Genomic DNA, 21,155 nt, shown 5'->3' with positions numbered 1-21,155 from the left:
CAGTTTTACAGTTATGGGGAATGTGGATGGCAGGAACAAGCAAAAACTACAAGGTGTTTGTTTAAATGTACTGCCTTGTTAACACAGCTACATTTTAATAAATGAGAATTTATTTATCAATAAAGTAATAATTTATTCATTCCAAATGCTTGCCACCAGGTCAGCAGCAAATACTTGCAATGGGAGTCTCAAGATAAATCTGAATAACAAAATAGCCTGACCTGTAATCCGTTCGGCGCTATGGGTGTATAAATAGTCCAACATACTGCGTCACATAGAGCAAACAGCTGTTGTTCTCTTCATAAAAACAAATGTTTGGTCAAAAGTGAACAGCAGGCATTGGGAGATCCTTGGTAGTGGTCCAGCAACTCCTACAAGTTTTGTCTGGGATGCTTCCAACTTAACCGAAATCCAATGCTCTGTAAGTGTTTTGACTTGACCTTAACCCTGACATTGACAGATGTCTTTTTCAATTGAGACCACAGATCTAAATGAGAAAAAAGTCTAAAATGAGCCATATAAGATTCCTAAAGTGAATCATCAGCAAGTATTTCTGTTTACTTTTGGGTCAGGCATCTAGAAATTACATTTGGGAGAAGATTGTGGTGAATAATGGAGAGTATTTGTTAACAAAATAGCAAATAACATCAGGCAAATGGCCAACACTGATAACAAGATCCTTCAGATATGAACATTTTTAATCGTTGGATATCTAAATAATTATGTTACAAAGAGCACAATATGGATTCAACTGACTGCATAGCACTGTGAGAGAAACACTTTGGTGAGGCTTTAATTTATAAGTTTGTCATTTTCTAATAATTTGCTTGGAAGTTTGGTGGAACCTAATACTAATTATCACAAAGATAGAGATAGCATTTAATTGGAATATTTTCAATTAATTAGTTCCAAACAATTACCTGAGAATCTTTGAGTCAGTGCACAACAAATCAGCTCAATATGCAAAACCAAAATAAAAGATTTAGGTTTGAAAAAATTAATAATGAAGGAATATTTCCTTTCACGGAAAACTCCAAGTTGTACCAAATCACACTGATCTTTCCAAGAAACTTTCTATGAGATAATTAGCTGAAAACTTCTGTGTTACAACCGACAAACTTTATCATTGTAATTGTATATTCTGTTCACATCTATCATGTCTGTCCTTCCTGGCAGAGGACTCCCTTCTCTGCTGCTCTTCCTGGAGTTTCTTACATTTTGGGGAAAGTTTTCTACATTCGAATCAAGGATCTAAGGACAGACTGCAGTACAGGTTGTAAAGCCAATTGAGGCAAATTGAGTTTTGTGATATTAGGCTATAAAAATAAAATTCATTGGTTGAAGACATTTCCAGCCACATTACAGTGCAGGACAGTATTTCAACAAATGAAAGAACACCCAAAATTGAGTTAATAAGCAATCAAAACCAGATGTAAGAATGAGTCTCAAGAGGAAAGATTGGTGAAAAAGGATTGATACCAATATCCTCATGGAAGCACTGGGAGAAAGAGTGGTTATAAAACAAGAATGGTCAAGGTTTGAAAAACTCTGGATTGACTGTTGGTAAATAACAAGTTATCTTGCTGTATGACCAACCAACTCTGTTCAAAATTTTCTTGGGATTGCAAACTAGATCTGATCTGTTTGACAAAGAAGAGCATGCCATTGCCCATCCACTGTGCACTGGTGTTTTTTTATTGTTTCTAGATGGAAAACCATGAAATAAATCATTGGAATGATGTATTTTTTCTTTATGTCTTTGTTGCTCCAGGCCAAATATTATCTGTATAAAATGGAATGTACTGATAGCGTATGTATGCACGTAGACAGGTGCATTCATGTATATTGTACCCTCCCAACCGGGGAAAGTATGGTTCCCCTAAAGGCCATGTTGTAATTTGATCACTGGGTTTGGAGGTCCAATTTGTAAGAAAAGTTGTTTCTTGAGTCTCATTCCCAACTCATCAAACACTGACGCTTTGGGTTTTCCAACTCAAAGCATCCGATTTTGACAAGTTGTGACTCAAATACCAACTTCTCTCACAAGTAGGACCTTAAACAACAACATCATGCTACTTCCACCTTTGCAACCAAGGGAGGACAGTATTACTCTCACAGCATGTCAGAAAAGTGTAAAAATAAGTCGCTTGAAGTTTGAATCTGTTTTTCAGATTTGAACATGTGAGTCTATTTTTCTCCACTCCATGTTGTCGTCACATGATCATTTTGTGTTGGCGGACCACAAAGCTCCACATTCTTCATGTCCCCCGCGCGTAATCGCCATTCAAAGTTTAACTTGATTTCATCAAATGTTGCTTCCCTTAGTCGTCAGTGCCATAACCATCCTTTTAGTTCCACTTCTATTTTTGCCAGCGTGGTCTCAAATACTTAATTACAGCGCTGCCTCTCACCCACCGCCCACATCTCTTTGATCCATTACCACGGTGGAGCCGTGACACTGACAGCCAGGCATGCTTGGTCCAGCCAAACCCCACAGCCATCTAGTCAAACCCCTCGACGTCTTTTTATGGACACGGCACTGGCAGGACTGGTGGGATAAGCCTATTGGAAATCAAGTCTCTTCCTACAGTTGCTGCGACAATGGAGGGAGGCCTGCGGATCGGTCAGAGCAGCTTAAGAACCACTCAGAGCTCTGTGTGTGTTTACATCAATATCCTGCTCCTCCGGGAGGATAAAGAAAAAGAAAGGACAGAGGGAAGAGAAAGGGGTAGAGACGGAGGGAGAAAGGGCAAGAGCAAGGTGGGGTGGACTATCAGTAAATGAGGGCAAGGTGCATGGGGAGGAAGGTAATAAACATAGAGGGAGATGGGAGGATTGATCCGGGGAAATGGAAGTTCACTGCTAAAGACGGGGGAGGGAGGGAGATCGAGCGGCATTAGCAACGGAGAGCCAGAGAAAGAAAGTGAATTTGGAGATGAAAGGGGTTGTAAAGAAGAGGATGTGGGTGGCACTGGGAGAGAAAAAAAAAGGCTGGAGAGTGAGCAAGAACGAGAGAATTCCTCCGGGAAGCGAGCCAGTTCAGTTGAACAATGGGAGTGCATAGCAGTACTGATTAGGGTGGCGAGGTGGGAGATGACAATATGCTTACTGCTGTTCTTTATCCGGACTCCAGCTCTGCCGGTGCAGAAGGCACTCCACACTCAGCGAGACACTTTCTCTCCAACCAGCACCGCGGGCAATTAACCCAACCACCTGCTGCTCGCCAGCAAATTGCCTCTCGTCATTGCCAGGCAAAGAAAGCCAAAACATCAAGACTCCGCTCAAAACACCCAGAATGCACATGATTGCGGTGGAATACAGATTCATTCTAAGGAGAGAGAAATACATTGTGTACATCTACGTGTGCACACCTCATCGATCCTTTTATTACATGTGTTGTGGGATGTACCATATCTCAAAAGGTCCAAGGAAAGTGAGGTAATCCATCTTAAAGGCAGGATCTGGACCAAACCAACATCTGTGATCGATGAGGGCAGATATGCTGTTGGGGGGATCAGAAATGTTCGCGAACGCAAGACAACACTGAAAAATTAGTCGCTATAGAATCAAACAGACACAGAGACATATAAACCCTGTGCTCCCTTTAGTCTTTAAATCAAACAGACGAAGATAACATGCCTGATAATGATAGCTGAATGTAGTGTGCAGTTTTGCATATTAATAAGAATGATGTTGGACTGATAAACAGATGAATTTCTTAAAAATCAAATTACAGCTACATGCGGTTAGTGTCAGAGTTTATTTGCACGTATTAAAAGGGTGAAAACACAAGTATTAAGATGGAAATCAAGAGGAATAAATTACCAAAGATTAAAGCGCCTACGTGTGATTATAACAATCTTTTAGTTTGTAGAAAAATGAGACAATCACAGTGAAAACTGGTGCAGTCTTATTTGCGATGGCTTGCACTGTTATCTGCCACGGCGTTCTTGATTTGCGAAACTCAGGGATTTTTAAATCCTACATATTGTAGCCTTCAAGGGGAACCCCATTAGTGTGAATCAGATAAACTGCTGTAAGTGATGTCACCTCATTCACTGCTAGTTGGAGCTAAAACACCGAAACTTTAAAAATGAGTTTGAAAGAAATTAATTTACGAGAACTCCACAGCCTGATCTTCACCTCTGCTTGAGGCTAAGGCTTGAGGCATAACACATCTGAATCTCTGACCGGTCAAGTTGGTGGTCCAGTTGCATTGTGGGTAATCCAATGCCAGGTTTTGATAAGACCGGGAAAATGCCACCAGACTACAGAGCAGCTTCTATCCTCAGGCATCAGTATTAAAATGGGACTGGTTCATAACCAGTCAAAAGTCCTTTAAAACACCACACTAACATGGTAGTTAATCTATGTCAGTATACTGGTCTGAAACCTGGAAGGATGGTTATTAGTGAACACCAAACTTTAGAGTCAGCTGAAATAAGGAGATGGATTCTTGTTAATGTATGAATATATGAATAAAACACCCATTGTATTCATTATTAGGAGCAGTGTTGAGATTTATAGATGCGGTAATAATCCGATCACAACATGGGAGCTACTTTCTGAAGCATTTCCACGTTCATTAACTCCACTTCTCCTTTTATAATCAATCCCACACTGAGACTCTTGCATTGAGATTTTAAAGCCGTAAACAAAATGATCTCACTTTCCTGTACATGCAAACAGTTAGAAGGGTAGCTAAATTGTGTTATAATGCACATACACACATTAAACACCCTGGTCTGAGGGTTTCAGGGGATTCTCGGCAAACTTTGGCATCACACACAGGTATGAGAAAATTTGTCTGTTTGTTTGACGAGCACTCCCTCTCGTCCTCTCTGGGTTGGCACAGCACACCTAAGTGTTGACAATCTCTTTCAAGCTTTGGACTGACGCTCCATCATGGCCTTTCTGATGGCCTTTCCACACCTCCCCCACCCTCCATTGTCCATACAGTGATGAAATATGACCTGATCTCTGTCTCGGCTGCACCCTCTGTCACACCTCTCTCGCCTTACAGCCTCAAACCCTGCAACTTCAATTTCCTCTCCGCCTCTTCCCTCCGTATCTTTCTGACTTTTTCCTTCGCACTTGTGTTGCCTTGGCCTCCCAGAATCTCTTATTCAGCCCGAAACAAGGAAAGCGGCTCACCCTTAAGAGAGATTGCTTAGCTCTCTGTACCTCTGCCATGTCAGAGGTTAAGCCTCTCAGTCTCTTCTTCTCTGAAATGCAATCTTTGTCATTTTCTCTCTGGATATCTGAAAAGCAACTGATGCAGCACCACAGTCCACAGTAGACTTTTAAAGCCATATGCTTGGCATCCAAAGTTGATATGGAAATTTGATCTCGTGTCACCAGATCACACAATACATTCACATATAGCCTGAAAATATCTTGACTTAAACATTTAAGTACATCTATGTTGGTTTCTCCTGCTGCGCCTCCATCTGTTTACATCGCAGTTAACCGTGCCCGACACATGTAGATTTGTGATCACTTAGCGACCGTGACATCTTACATACCTTGTTTTGAAGGTCTGATGCCAAAATCAGATTTTGGCATCAGACCTGTCACTTGTCCTGGGCTTGAAAGGATGATAAAAGCTGTATTTAAATGATATGAAAGTGCAACCTCGGCTAAGGGTGCAAGTCTTTGAAGTAATACGTGAGCAAATGTGTTGACAGAAAGTAAATGCTGAAGAACATTCAAAGGCACATCACATGCTGGGAAAAGTGAAGGTAAAATGACATTTGTGAATTCATTTATCTTAAAAGAGTCCGCACATAGTGTTGATGTACCCTGATATACTTGAAAAACAGCTCACATGCACATGGTTCTGCATACTACCACGGATATCTGCTTACGTGGAAATAACAAGATGAAAAGGTAAGGGTATCTTTATATTTCTTGAAAAACAGTTGCATATTTACACATCCTGCAGACACGGAGCAACATTAGCATTCATTTGGATTGACGTTTCTTGTCTTCCTTTTAGCTCCGATTTTGGTCTCCACCAACTTCTGAGGGCTCTTTAGTTGCTAAATGCACCACTGTGTTCACCAGCTAGCTGCTACCTTTGTTTGTCTGCCGTTTGGTGCTAGTCAGGTAACGTTTAGTCAGGAAATGGTTGTTTAAGAACGGTGAGAGTGAATATGTAATATAAAATAGTTTTGTCGAGCCGAAACAATGACCTTAAAGAGGTTAGCTTCCCAAATGAACATCCCTGGGAAGTGCCGGAACATGTCGGATCCATGAAGGCCTCACATCGCATCCCACAGGACTCAAAGGATCTGCCACCATGCCCTGGTGCCAGACACCACAGGACACCCCCTGAGGTCCTGTATTCATGCCTCGAGGTCAAGGCCAAGTCCAATCCACGGTGGGGCCTACATGACTTGTTTAGGAATGCCCCATATAAGCTCTTTGTCAGGTTCCTCAGGCCATTCTTGAGTAGTTTTTTATAGTGTGGCAGAGGGCATTGTCCAGCTGGGGGCCACTGCCATCGGGGAGTGACATTGCCATGGGGGATCCGCCTCGTCTGTGACAATGTCTCAGAGGGTGGTGCAGGTCAAGTGGCATCCAGGACCCAAACTTTCCAAGCAGAACATTGCATTGCAGCAAAATTATCAGAGTGTTGGAGCTGATTGGCTTCGCAGCTGTTGTCTAAAAGGACAAGGACTTTGCCCACCAGCAATCGTTTAACCTCCAACTTCATTATCTTCACAACTAGCAAGGAACTGCACAATTGTGTCGTCTGTCTTTTGAAAATTAGCACATGACCACTTTCGAGGTTGAGCAGTGCAGGAGATACTTTTGTTAATGAACCTGGTTATGACAATATGACCACTTGTTGAAAACCTATTACCGGATCCATCATCTGCTATTAGATGGCCCATCACCACGGCTGTTAATTTCCGGTAATGAGTCATTATCTGAACTTCACACTGCTATGGCCCTTTTGACTTCCTTGCTGTGTAACTGACGCTGTTCTTTCACAAGATCTGAGTGGCTGTGAATGAGATTGCTGACCTCTGATTGCTTGAGAAAACCGCCAGCACAAAGGTAGCAAGCTTACACCCTAGGCACAAACAGACAAATCCTTACATCTAGCTTGCTATTGCATTATTTACCCATAAACACGTCACTTGGTATGATGTATGTAAACAGGTAGAGGCTGAAAGAGGCGCCAACAGGTTGCCCATCAACAAACTGTGCAACGTTTTAGTTCTTATACCCTCATGAAAATGTTGTTCTGCTGTGCTGAATTGCCTCACCGTGGCACCGAAGAAGATATGTCAAAATTGCTTTTTCTCTTTCTCTCTCACTCTCTATCTCTATTGTGCAGTATGCCGAAGCATCCCTGACAGACCTCATCCACACCTTAGGCCATACATGAGTGGACAGCAGAAGAAAAGAGGGAGTTTTTAATCCAATATTACCAGCACGGTGGCATTGCAGTGGAAAATTCTTGGGTTTTTTGCATGAGGGAGATCAAAGTCATTGGCCTTATTCTGCCTTTGGTGCTCGGGATTAAAGTTACCCTCTTTCCATGGACTCCTGATCGCCTGGCAACATCAAAGCAACTAGCACAGGCATCTGATTCATCAGAGAAAAACATTTGTTAACACACTCACTTAAACAAGCAAGTGTTAAAAGAAAAAGGAAACAGGAAACGGTCAAATAAATGGTAAGATATAAATAAAAACTTTCAGCAAGTTGGCAGAAGCTGCCGTTCAGTCGGCTTCTCCAAAGGCTTAGCAAAGATCCAGTTGGCAGCAGACTGTCTCTGCAGAGCACAGATGGATTAGAAACCGACAGTCCAGACCATGCTAGCGGACGTCAGAATGACAGATGTGTCGCTTAGGCCCAACACATGCTTTATGAAGGTCTTGGATTAGCCAGAACTCTCCAGCATAGTGGGAGTTATGTGTGTGTGTCTGCTTCAGAGGACGGCATGTGAATCGTGATGCCATCTCACACTTTAGTTCAGCGCGGAAGTGGCTGGAAAGCAGGAAAGTGTGCAAACACGGGCTTAACGGCTCGTTCTCCGCTTCCCCAAGAATGAATTCCTCATTTAGCCAACCTTAGACTCGTCAGGGATCTCGGCTGTATGCATTCACGCGTACATTTACAGGCAATTTAATGTCATACTTACATCAACTTTACTGTTTTCCATAAAAAAAAGTAATACGAGGTGGAAAGAAAAAGTGCTGTGCTGTGCTTTAAAAGGGAAAAGTCATTTAATTCTGGTGTCGTGTGTGAGAGGTGGAATGAGTTTTTCTATCCTGTCAAATGAAGCTGCTCGACTGTGCTTGTGCAGGAGAGGAGTTTTGGTGGAAAAACGACGATTTTTAAATGGTCTTAAACTCTGAAAATAGCGACCAGGTGTGATTTAAGGCCACACATCGCCAGAAATGTGACTGTATCTGAAAAAAAGAAAGCAGCCACGGGAGGAAAATGAAACAAGACAAACAAAGGATAAATAAATTATAAAGTAAATAACCTGGACACTGTATAATTTCAGCATAATTCTAGAGGAAGACAGACACTAGCCAAGCGTGATCAAAAGCAGCACATGTGGCACTGCCAACTGTGACCCATTGGATTTAGCATCACTCATTAGCGGCGTCCACTCTCATTAACTGACATCTGTATCTTAATTAAGCAAAAGAAGACAGGGATAGATGCAGGTGGCTGTCCAGGCTGGCCACTTAAGCATCCAGGCAGCGTTTCCTCTCACCTTTATTGGGATTTTAACAACTTTTATAAGGTACATGGGGCAGTGAGCAGCACTCTGTTTGGATTGCTAATAAGGCTCGGATGATATTGCTGCTCTGCTCAGGGCTTATACAGGAAGGTGACTTAAAAGCAAAACAGCAGAGTCTTCACTTTTGTTCGAGGCTTTAACCCTCAAGACCCCACAGTCTTTTAAATCCTTGACCTAAACCACATGATCCTGACCCCTGTCCTCCCATGAAATCTGCCTACAGCCTCGTAAACAGTAAGACCCGAGCTTGTGCTAATGCAGACTGCATTCAAACCTCCACTTTTCAAGATATTGTTATTGATGGACGGGCTTGTTTTTTTGTTCTCTTTTGTCATTGGAGAATGTCAGTCCTGTCGGCAGAATAAAAGTATCATACCAACATTTCTACAATACGTGTCATATCTGGTCAGATAACATGTGTATGAGGTGACTTTCATGTCAGGAGGACGATGGGATGGTGGCGGCATGACGAGGTGGCTGCCAAGCCACCGACCACTGTTCAAGAAGGTGTTACAACATTTGTAAGCGCAAAACCAAAGTATATTTCTAATTAGACTTCGTGTCAATTTCCAGCCGAAAACTAGATATTTTGAATGATATGTTGGGACAATTTCCCCCTAACCCTAACCAAGTGGGTCTTAGTGGGTCATGTGAACGTGATATGACACATATTGTAGAAATCCAATTGCAACTGGACCATGATTGGGTTGAGAATGTTCGATACAAATGAAGAATAATGTCCTTCTAGTTATTTTCTGTAATAATCCCATCAGTTTTTTGATTCCTGGACACAGAACTGTGCTATTCTATGTTAATATTTTCTATTTTTTAATCACGCACATGAATTGAAGTTTGAGAAAGTGATTTCTTGCACAGGTAAGATAAAAAGCTGTAACCAGAATCAACTTTAAACATTTTTTCCTTATTAAATGTAACATGACAGGTGCTCTAAATTCTTTGTATCCACAGTTAAGACCTTTTTATTGACAGTTGAATAGGAGAAACTGCTGAAGGCCTTTTCATTGCTAATTATAATTTTTCCATTATTATCCATTATGTATTAGCAGTTACTATTATTAATCAATTATGCAAGCAGTTGGCGATACGGTCAGGCAGAGCAGGTTGTGGCAATGTGGGCGAGTGCAATTGGGATTTTAACATCCTCTCTCTGGGTGTTTCTTGAAATGTAAAAGCAAATTAGATTTCTGAGATTTACATTGGAGTAGTTTGACCAGAGGAATTTACAGCATAAAGACGTAGAAGTCAGACGCACAACAGGTGTGTGAGAGTTAATTGGTGACACATCTGAAAGCCTGCAGCACAGTTTGGATTAGAGCAGATGGGAGGACCATACCTCAGGTTTGCAAGCTTTTACAGCACAGAGTTAAAAATATGATTTACCGCCGCGCTGATTCTGTTGGGGAGTCATTTGTTATGTGGTTTACGAGCTTATGTATATCATGTTTTCATATAAAATTTATATCATACAGTCATATTTTACTGAAATACATGAATAACCCTGAAAACAAATTTAACTGTTGCCTCAAACGTGACAGCTCTAACCAGGGCCGGCCTTTTTGGGGTCCTTTGAGGGTTTTTCTGAGGGGGCCCCGACACATTTTAAATATATAATAAATAAGAATACGTCTTCAACCAAGTGCTTAAGGTGATAAAATGGGTGAGGATGGGTGTGTATGGGTTTGAATGCATTTACTAATTTTGTGAGAAAGGGGGGTCTTCAAAGTAAAATGGGGTGTTAAATTGCTCTTTAAAGGATAGGTAAAGATTGTTGTTACAAAAACTAAACTATGGTAAAGATGAGGCGAATAAAACATCTGTTTTAAAGGTATCTTGTCAAGTTTTTGACCACTAGGAGTGCCATAGAGCAATGTTTTTATGAGTGTGGCACTGATCTGTTTGTATCATGCACATGCAGGATACACATTCATGCTGCTTTTAGACCTCAAGGATACACACAATTAGTTTTTTATGAGAAACACTTAATTAAACACAACTTTAGTTTGTTTGGGGTGTAGCCGTTGCTCGGCGGCTCGTAGCTAGTCAGCTCTGGAGGAATCGGGTGCATGATCTGGAGCCGTTTACCAACGAAAGGAGAGCTCAGAGATTACTTTGAAACTTTTGGGATTAAAAAGTGGATTTATCTTCACTCCTATTTATCAACCTGACTGCAGCAACGATCTGCGGAGATGACCTCCATTGTTGGGTGTTTATGTGCTTTAAGTTCATCAATTCATGAATGACATTACAGAGAGGAGAGGGGAAAAGAAGAGAGAGAACTGGAGTCTCTGGTGAGTGCTGAATTAATTGAGAGTAACCTGAAGTTAAAAACCGCAGAAACACACAACCTCGGTTCGTGCCATTGCTTGCTAGTATACGGCTAATGTACAGGCTGTTCGGTGGCGAAAAAACACTTGCACGAGTAACATGGATAACAACAAATGATCCTGCAGTCAAAGTCGCTTCGTTGGTGGCACATACACCATTAAACAACCACCATTGCTAATGAAAATCTATTTGATGTGAATCAAGCACAAATGTTCACAGACAAAGGTACAATTTAGTCTCATTCGCTGACTTCCATCCGTCCGTTACAGCAACAGACCACCAAAGGAAACTATTCATTGTAAAGGTCAACCCAACCTCCAGCTTTGGCACTGGCCCTTGCATTGAGAGCTGAGAAATCATCCATTATGAAGGTAATTATTAGAGATGCTGGGCTCGACAGGCTACTGGATCTACTGTACAGGGTGGATGTAGCAGTAGTGTAAAAGCAAAGGCAGTTTCTTGAAACCCACACAGCTTGAGTTCTGGAAATTGCATTTCAGAATATGTAAGAAATCACCAACTGTGGAAGTTGAGAGGGAAAAGTTACACAGAGTCCTTTAATAATGAAGCGATGCAGCCCGGCATCCCTGCATTTCCACCGCTGAGAGAAGGGCACCTGATGAACTTGAGAGCTGAAATCATATTCCAATAAACCAAAAATTAATTAGGTCGATATGTCATTACTAAGAAATATGCTGTGGGACTCAACACTGTACTCGTTTAATTAGGCTCCATGAATATCTGATAACCTTGTCAGTTAAAGATGGAGAAAGCCAGACTTTCCTGAGCGTCTGTTGTGTAGCTGCCCTCGAACGCACCGTGGGGGGCTGTTATCACGCGTTACACATCTTCCATTAGACCATCTGTCGGCACCACAAACACCATACATATACCATCGGTGGATAAAGTATGACACTATCTCTGCCAGGGTTGTTGGGTGCCACCTTAATACATTCAGCCACGATATTGTTATGGGTAAAAGCATCCATCAGATAGAAAAATGAGCATCTATTTATGTATTATAGGACGTTTCTGTGTGTCCTGTATCTCACACACACATAAGCCTGCTGTTGAGTGATACTCATCATATCTAGATGAGATGCTGGCTGTCTCGAAGCCATCACTCCTGGCAGGATCTACATCCCCTCCTCCTCTCCCTCCACTTCCTTTCTCCCTGCTGTACCGCTCTATCGACATTCAGTCATCCTGACAGATGTTTCAGTCACCTGGGATTAAAAATGAGGCAGGGGTGATGGATCACCTCCATTGTGAAGGATACAATTTTTTAAAAGGCCCCTACATATTGTAAATGGCACGCAAACCACAATGAAATATACTGTAAATTGAGAGCAGCTGAGGAGATTTAATGTAAAGTCAGCTTTTAGAAACAGTCCCACTGTTTAAAAACTTATTAATTTGACTTATGGGATTCCACAGGAGGCTATTACACATTTCATACACATTGATATTGAACATTTTCTACAGTGGTAACTTCAGAACAGTCTTGTCATTCAGCTAGTGAATGCAACTACCATGCAAAGGCAGGTTTCTGACTTTAAACCCAGCCAGGACCTTTATTGCTTGTTACTTCCCCCTCGTTTCAGCCTCTTTTTACTGTGAACTGTCTAATAAAGCAAAAGTGCCCTGAAAATAGTCTTTACAAAGACATTTACGCTGAAATGCTCCAGGGCAGCAAGGTCTGATGTTCCCGCTGGGAGAACTAGTCGAAAATCTGCTTTTTAAAAATGACTTTCTGGTGAGTTTTTGGCACAGCAGGGAATAAATGTGCCTTTCATTTCTGCTTCAACCGTAAATGGGACGTAAAAATGAAAATGTATTAGGAAAATGATCAACTTTAAATTACAGATTCAACCGTATCGGGTTGGTCTCTGCTCGGCTATATAGTAGATATTTCAGACAATATATGATTCATAGGACTGGATGTCATAGCCGCATACAATGCTAACATGCTACGGGTTTCTTGGGGGGTTATGTCCTTTCACCATGGAAAACACTGATCCCACTTAAGTGACAGGATGCAGCCGTTATTCTAAAGATATCATGGGGGCTAAAAATGAGGTAAATAATATATCAATATATTATATAATATATAACTCCATTTAGACAATCTGACATGCTAACATCTGCTAAATGGCACTCAACACGAGTCACAGCTAAGGCTGATGGGAATGCCATTCGTTTTGTCGGTATTACTGGTTAAGGGCTCGCCAAAGTTGTTATGGTTCATCCTGTGAGGGACATGAATGTGTCGACCAAATTTCGTGCCAATCCATTCAACCGTTGTTGAGACATTTCACTCGAAACCACGTAATAATCCACACCACGTTCAATGGAAAATTGTGTAACAAATTTGCCAAAAGGCTTACGACATTACCAGTATGACTGGAACAGGAACAAAAAAGGAACACCTCTTCAAATATACTCATGAAGTGATGTGTGAGCTTTCTAAGAAGAGCTCTTTTCTTTGTCTTTTATTTGTGGAAACAAGCTCGCAGCTCTTTCAGAAGACTCCCGTCATAAAGGCAAACTTGTGATGGGCAGATTCCTGGCACCTGCAACATGCGCCTCTGTTTACAGACATGAGTGTAATAGACCACTATGTCATTAACCAGTCCATTGAACTGGCTAATAATATGACTTACATGAGGGAGGCCAAACCATTGGGTGCCAGTTAGGTTTTTCCGCTGCTATCAATTTCACAGTGCGTGTTGTCAGCCACTGTCATTTCTTCCCAGTGCAGACCTGGGATATAGGTAATATTTGTAGCACAAATTAGATTTTTCTCTCCAAAGACAACTTCTTGGACTTGATTCAAATACAAGATGGGAATGTTTCGCTTCCAGAAAGGCAATATGTTGGTTTTGATTGGCAGGCAGCTTGTTGTAAATCAACGACGAGAAAGTCAAATTAAAGAATTACCCAAATTATACCGATGTTTTTTGATTGCCTGATTAAAATTTGAAAACACCCAATTACCCTCGCCAAAAAACCCCAAAACAACTAACTTCTTTCAGCCCTTCTTTAGCAGTCGGAGGAATTTGCAGGCTTAGAGCTTCAGCTTTTGATTCTGCATTAACACCACTGAGAGGCTGAGCCAGGAAATGCTCCCGCATCCCTAAAAACGTCATCCTACTTAGTATCAAAGTGTTCTCCCCCAGTTTTTCTAATTGATTCCCTGTGGAGTCGCGCTGCTCACTGGCATGACATCAGAGATTATGAGGTGGGGCGGGCTGCACTTTCTGTTCTGCCGGTTTGAAGAATAAACATTCGCTCGTGTCAGCGGAGAGGAAAACTAAAAAGGTGATCACGGGAAGACGGTTTTCTCTCTTTATTTCACGTCAGCTTAAAGGCAGATATTGCGAGATTCCAATCTACTGTCTGATATTGAATATTGCGAGCCAAGGAATAAAACACACACAATAATCACAGAGCGAGGGAGGTGAGAGACTGCCATCATAACAATCCAACCCACACGTGCAACACACACAGGATGCTGGACGAGATGTGATAGTAATTGCAGAAGCGATCCAGCAGAGCCTGCCAGCCTGATAGCACGATAAGGAAGAGATGAAGAGAAATAAACACTTTTCTAACAAGTTTGCTCATGGATTACAGCACGTTAGCGTGATTATGAAAATACTAATAATTAAATCATGACGCTAAAGCACCTTCTATCTATAATTTATAGGTGCCTGAGGAGTTTGAAACTGAATAAACAAGCCGTAGTAAGCCCACGAGAAACATTCACCGACATTATCTTTGATTAAGGATTTTCTTTGCGGCCTATCCGGACAGTTCCTCAAAATCTAAGCAAATTGGATCAAGTCAAAGTGCAAGAAACACGAGCGTCTGATTAGAAAATGTTATTTTTCTGCTTATATTGGAGTCTAATCACACGTTTCTTTCTAAAAAAAAAAAACCCTGCTACATTAATTAGAACTCCCAGCTAAATTAATTTGATCCTCATCAAATCTCATGGCCCGGCTCGTGTTCGGAAGCTGCCAAAATTTATGTCATTAGCTTCATATTTCATTTCGCTGTTTCACATGTAATTTAGCATGCCATCTGGTAAAGTAAGGACAGCAATCCAGGGAGTCACTTGGCTCGATGTCGTACTTCAGATATGCTGGCTTTGAAGAGAATTAAGATGCTTAAGATGCTGCGCGGAAAATATTGATAACCATCCCCACAGTGCAAGAGTAACAGAAGTCTTACATTCAAAATCCTAATTAAGTAGAGTTACAGTGAGGTATGCTTAGTATGAAAAGAATAATGTCCCCTGTGACTTATTATAGTGAATTCATTAGATTGTTGACACTAATGAAACATCGTACCAGTAGCATTTAATTCGTGTAGCTGTTTAAGTTGTCGCTATACTTTACTGTATTATACTGTTGTACGGAAGCCAAGAAGGACCAAGACTGCATTTTTTTAATTGTCATTATCGCTTTTTTAAAATGTCCTTATTACAAGTTAATCATTTTGTTATCTTAAAGATAGAAAAGCTTGATTTCTCTAGATAACGAAATAATTAACCACCAGAAAATGACTTTTAAAAGAGTGAAACTCTGACTGGTGCAGTTGTTTAAGTTGTTGCTATACTTTGCTATGTGTATTATTGTACGGAAGCCAAGAGAGGCCATGACTGTAATATTTTTTTTAATTGTTTCATTTATTGTCAGTAGCACAAGTTAATTATTTTGTTATTTAGAGATAGAAAAGCTTGATTTCTCGAGAAAACAAGACAGTTTATCATAAGAAAAACGACTTCACAACATTCATAATATAAATGAACTGTTTCTGAAAGTTTCTCTTTTGTTGTAAGCATTTTTCCCCAAGTTATTCGATATGAGGGTATTTATATTATGGCTATTTATGGCAAAGGGTAGGCAGATGCAGATGTGTTATTGTCCAGTTGGCTACAATCAGAATAATTCTCATAGGCACAAAGGAACTGGAAAAGAAACTACCAACATACATAATAATGTATTTATTGAAATAAGTAAAAAAGTACAGTCTGATTTGCAGTCTGACATTTTCATCTTACAGGTTAATTATCTCATTATCTCGAGATAACAAAGCTCATTTTCTCCAGATACCGAAATTTAATCAACTCTCATTTTGGTTGCAAGCATGGTTGTTCTTGTCTTCTGTACTGTAGTCCTGAGATTTCCACCCTAGGGGGTGAGGACCCTCCAAGGGAGCCTCAAAATAAACTCGAAGGGTCATGAAAACTTTTCTCTAGATGGAGCCTGAATGCTGGAACATAAAAACGCAGCACAGACACTGAATGTTTCACTCAATTAAGCACAGCAAATGAAAAACACAACATAGTAAACACAATTTAACAATGAGCGTAGTTAATTTTCATTCAGTTCGATAATTATTGGCCTTCTAATAAAGTCTGAGAACCACTGCTTTAATATTTGCTTTTGTTGAGGCCTTGAATGGTTTAATCAATTTGAATAAGAGTGACTTAAAAGACTGCTAAAAACTTCTGAAAGATGACAAGGAATCTTAACTACTTTTTATAAAAGGGTCACACACACACAAAAAAACAATTATTCTTTAACAATGCATTGAATTTCACAAGCTTGTTTGTTTTAATATGTTAAATATTATTCTGAAACATACTGAGTAACTGTATTCGTCAGTTAAATGTTATGTATTTCCTTCTGAAGTGTAGTAGTGAAATAAAACATGGCAGCTGCAGTCCCTCAGAACTGTAGACCGTCAACCTGATGGTATGATCTGTCTGTCAACACAAGCGATTGGTCGCAACCAGATACACATCAGCGTTCAGTCAGTGTGTGGATATGAGTGGACGTGATGTGGGGAGAAAATCGACAGCACAAGAGATAGAGAGAGCGAGAAGGAGGAAAGGTAGAGCCGAGAGGGAGTGCATTAAAAGGAGACAAGCCTGCGAGGAAAGTGCTGCTAAAAGCTGTAAAATTACAGATATGTTCACAAGTAAATGGTTTGGGTTTGAAAATAAAAACATAGAAGGGCCTGCCCTCAGCATGTCATCTAACTCTTCCCGAGTTGATTCTTGTGATGAAAAACAGAAGATGAATATGCATGGAAATAATTTGGAAAATACAGACCTGTGTAACCTTTCCTGTCGAGTTGAAGCATCATACTCCGAAGCGTGATGATGATAAATTCATGTCCGGTAAGAGGTCTGAGGAAACAATCACCCCAGAATTGCACAAAAAGATGTATGAAAATTTATTGCATTAATTATGGAAGTGCAACAGACCAACTCTCAACTAATTCTGTGTGCGCATGATGCTCGTTGCTTATTCCCATACTAAGGTCAAAATTAACATTGTAGCTAATGATGGAGTTGGCTGGCATGCTTGTCCTTTGGAAGCGTATGCAGCCAAAACTATAAGTCTGTTTGCTTCCAAAGTTACATGCCTCTGACCCGCACACATTTCCCTACTTGTCTGACATATAAATTATGTATGTGGAGTGAAAATTGTAGGGTGTTAATAAAGATTAAGAGACATTTTTTTTTTATTTTCCAGCTCCTCTCCAGTCTAGCGATGACGTCACGAAGTGTAGCGCTGAACATTGTGCGATTTAGCGAAAACCGTGCTAGCTATCAAAATGCCCTTTTAGCCCAGTAAAGTCCCAAGTGTGGTGCCCTGTTTAAACTTTGAATCACTTTTCTATGTTAAGGTATGGCAAAGCAACCAAGGTTGCAAAGGGGTCGGTTAGAGCGTGTTTTTTTTTTGGCGATTTTTGCGAAAACAGTTTGGCGAATTGCTACCAAAATGGGTTTTGTGGTGTTTTTTGCCCTGTTTACAGTGTTTCCCCCCTTTGCTCCTCCCCAGTCTGCTCTCCCTCCACACCTACACTGCATCACCTTCGTTAGCCCAGAACTGTTCCTAGTGTTTTTCCACTCCTTACCCTCACCAGTGTTTCTCCACCTCACTCCACCTGCACCTCATCCCCTCGTTACATTAGTAACCTGTCGAGTTTCCCTGATTCTGCTGTTGTGTTTCCCTGATCCAATGATATTCCTGCCTGTCGTCTCATGCATTTGGGTACACCTACTTTGAGCTCAGCTTGACAGTCATAGCACGCCATTCCCCATCATTCCACACAATTTGATGTATTTTTTGCACATGTGCGGCAAAGTTCCTGGGGTAAATAAGAATAATATGTATTGGGAATAGTAATCAATGTGCGTAGGGGACCTGCACATCAGGCACACTGAATAATAGGCGACAACAAAGAAACAGTATACGTGGTCTGTTGTGAATGGAGTGAGTGAGAAAATTGGGCTGGACTGATGTTTATTCCCTGCCTGATTATTATCCAAGTCCGCCCCTGCTGCAGCTAACTGGTCTTCAATCTTTTTTATTCATATTACATTACATGAACTCTGAGTGTCCTGCATTTCCCGTCATATCTGCCGTCATCTTCATGTTCTGCACAGTGCACCGCAGCGGCTCAGAGATATCATTATTGGAGTGGATCTGTTGGTGGGAAAGCGACTCTAGAAGGTCAGCGGGCAATGCTGGTGCCCTCGGCCAGAGGAGACGAAGGGGTGGATGGGATATCCCCCTGCGTCCTGTCTGGCCTCGGTGAGATTACGAACGATGTAATAGGATCGTCCATTTTCTGTAATAGAACACAGAAAGGCTAAGCCCTGGATTGGGTCTTACTCGCACCCCGGATCACCACCAAGGCAACAAAATATATATATATATAACTCCGTCTTCCCCTTGCTCAGAGGAAAGGAAGCTAAGCTGCCTTTAGACGCGAGTATAGATACACAGCGGCTGCTTTGCGCCGCAAAATGGGGCTTTCAAGGCCACAAAAAATCCCTGCTGAGCCGTAATGAGAAGTGAATAGGCTGCGATAGGGAAGGCTTTGGCTGGATTTGTTTAGTGTATTTCATGTTCTTTAATTGGCTCATTTGCAAACTGATGATACACGTTCGGAGATAATGGAGTATTGTAATGGATGACACTCAGTGAGAGGCTGGAACACAAGTCTCCTTTTTATTGATGACTCGAACGGCGCGAACAATGTACGTCTGACACATTGAGGATAAACACTTTTTTGTGTGAGTTCTGCTTCATGAAAAGATAAAAGAAGTAACACAGCATCGTGTTTTTAGGTCTACAGCAGCAATGAGGGCAAAAAACCCCCCCTTAATTTGGTCTCTTGTGGTGTTCAACTTCCATCCTCAGCAAGTAATTTCTTTCCAGAGTTGCTCCCATGAGTATATCTCAGAAAAAGCCTTCAAAGGCTGCGAATTTGTATTGTCAATAGATGTTTTGTTTCGGCAGGGGAATGTTTTTCAGACGCAATTCCATTCCAAGATTTATTGATTGAATCATCCTGTGAAAGGGTGGCCATCAGAAGCAAACAGAATCAACTGCTCATGAGAATCTGATAGTCGCACCCCTCCATCGCTTTCTTTGCTCTTAAAGAGAGGCTACTCCAGGTTAAACCGACTCCGGCCAACTGTCATCCGTCTGCCGAGTTGCTATAGCAACTGCATTTCATTCCTCAAACAAGATGCAGTGCAAGTTAGGAGAGTCAAATTCTCAGAGCTTCCCAGGGCGTCACCAGAGGACACAGCATTCAAAACGAATGTGGCTGCAGAGCAAAAAAAAATAATAAAAGCAAGTCGTCGCATGATTTCAATTCAGCAAGTCGGTTATCAAAACAGATAAACACCGACGTCTGTTCCCCGTCCCGAGGCCTGGAACAGTCACCATCTGTTCTGACAATTTCCCAGAGAGCAACATTTGAATTCCTCCTTAATGAATGCTCAGACGCTGCAAGTGTAGTCTGCCACTGCGGTGCTGTTGGTCTGGGGATGTTAATGAAACCTGAGGAGGGTGCAAGGAGGGAAAAAAAATACGTTGACAGCTACATTAGCCACATCTAATCCATTCAATTCCCATTATTTCAAACAACGGGAGGCATAAACAATGCATCCTCAGCCTGCAAACATTTCCTGCAGCTAAAGCGATTTGATGCCAAACTTCTGACCGCGGGGGACGCTGAGGGGAAGGTAATGAATACAGACTGAGGAGGAGAAAGGAGGTCTTTTTCTTTTACCGAGTCTTGTATGCATGTGCCCTCGTATGTATTATTTTATTGTACCATCAAGTGCTTTTCACTATGTCGATGCAGATAAAAATAACCTCCTTTCTCTAGCTTCAAGGACCTGCAATGGAGGAGAGTGGAAAGAAAAGAAAAGTAGTAAAAAGAAATTCATGCTTGAGAAAGACAAAGTCCACTGTGGTTCATAATGCATCAAAAAATTATACCCCACGTCCAGCTGTTTGACTTGCCCTCGCCCACTCAGGCCAAGCCCTCCGTAGCCTTTGCACCGAGGCGTTTGCCCTCCATGATTAAAAAAAGGATCCACGGTCAGTGATTGCCATACTGCCTGTACAATCTGTGCTGGTCTTAATCAGACCGCTGCATACATTCACAAATGAGATGTCCAACTTTTGAACAAGGCAGTAAAAGGATGAAACTTTGGTGGATGAGTCATTCAGCTTTCGTTTTTTTTAGTTCTGCGAGTCACATTTCTCTTCCTGTGGTATATTACAACGGATATAAATGTACTTTTTTTGTAATTTTGAGCAGCGTTGTAATCACTTTTGCCAGCATGATATTCTACAGTATGCAGATGACGATCTATTGCGTATACAGTAAGCCTTGTTTTGCACATGCTGAGTTGATGTCAGGAAGAAAAGATGGGTAAGTGCTGGTAACATTTGTGCTTTTTAGTGATACGAGCCCCATAATTTTGTACAAAATGGTAAGTGTATCGGCCACAGGGGCAGAAAACACGTTGCAATCCCATCACAAATGCAGCACAGGGGGAGCAACAGGTGTATCTGTTTACAGCACACACAAACAAACTGTGTGACAAAAATTCAAGATGAGAGACCAAGGAAGACAGATACCGATACCGCCGTCTGTGATGCTTTGTTTGCTTGGTCGTTACGTTAATGCTCAACGTTAGATATAAATATGA

Source organism: Pagrus major, chromosome 24 (genome assembly GCF_040436345.1).
Source record: "Pagrus major chromosome 24, Pma_NU_1.0".
Lineage (NCBI taxonomy): Eukaryota > Metazoa > Chordata > Actinopteri > Spariformes > Sparidae > Pagrus > Pagrus major.
This window is presented reverse-complemented; position numbering follows the sequence as displayed.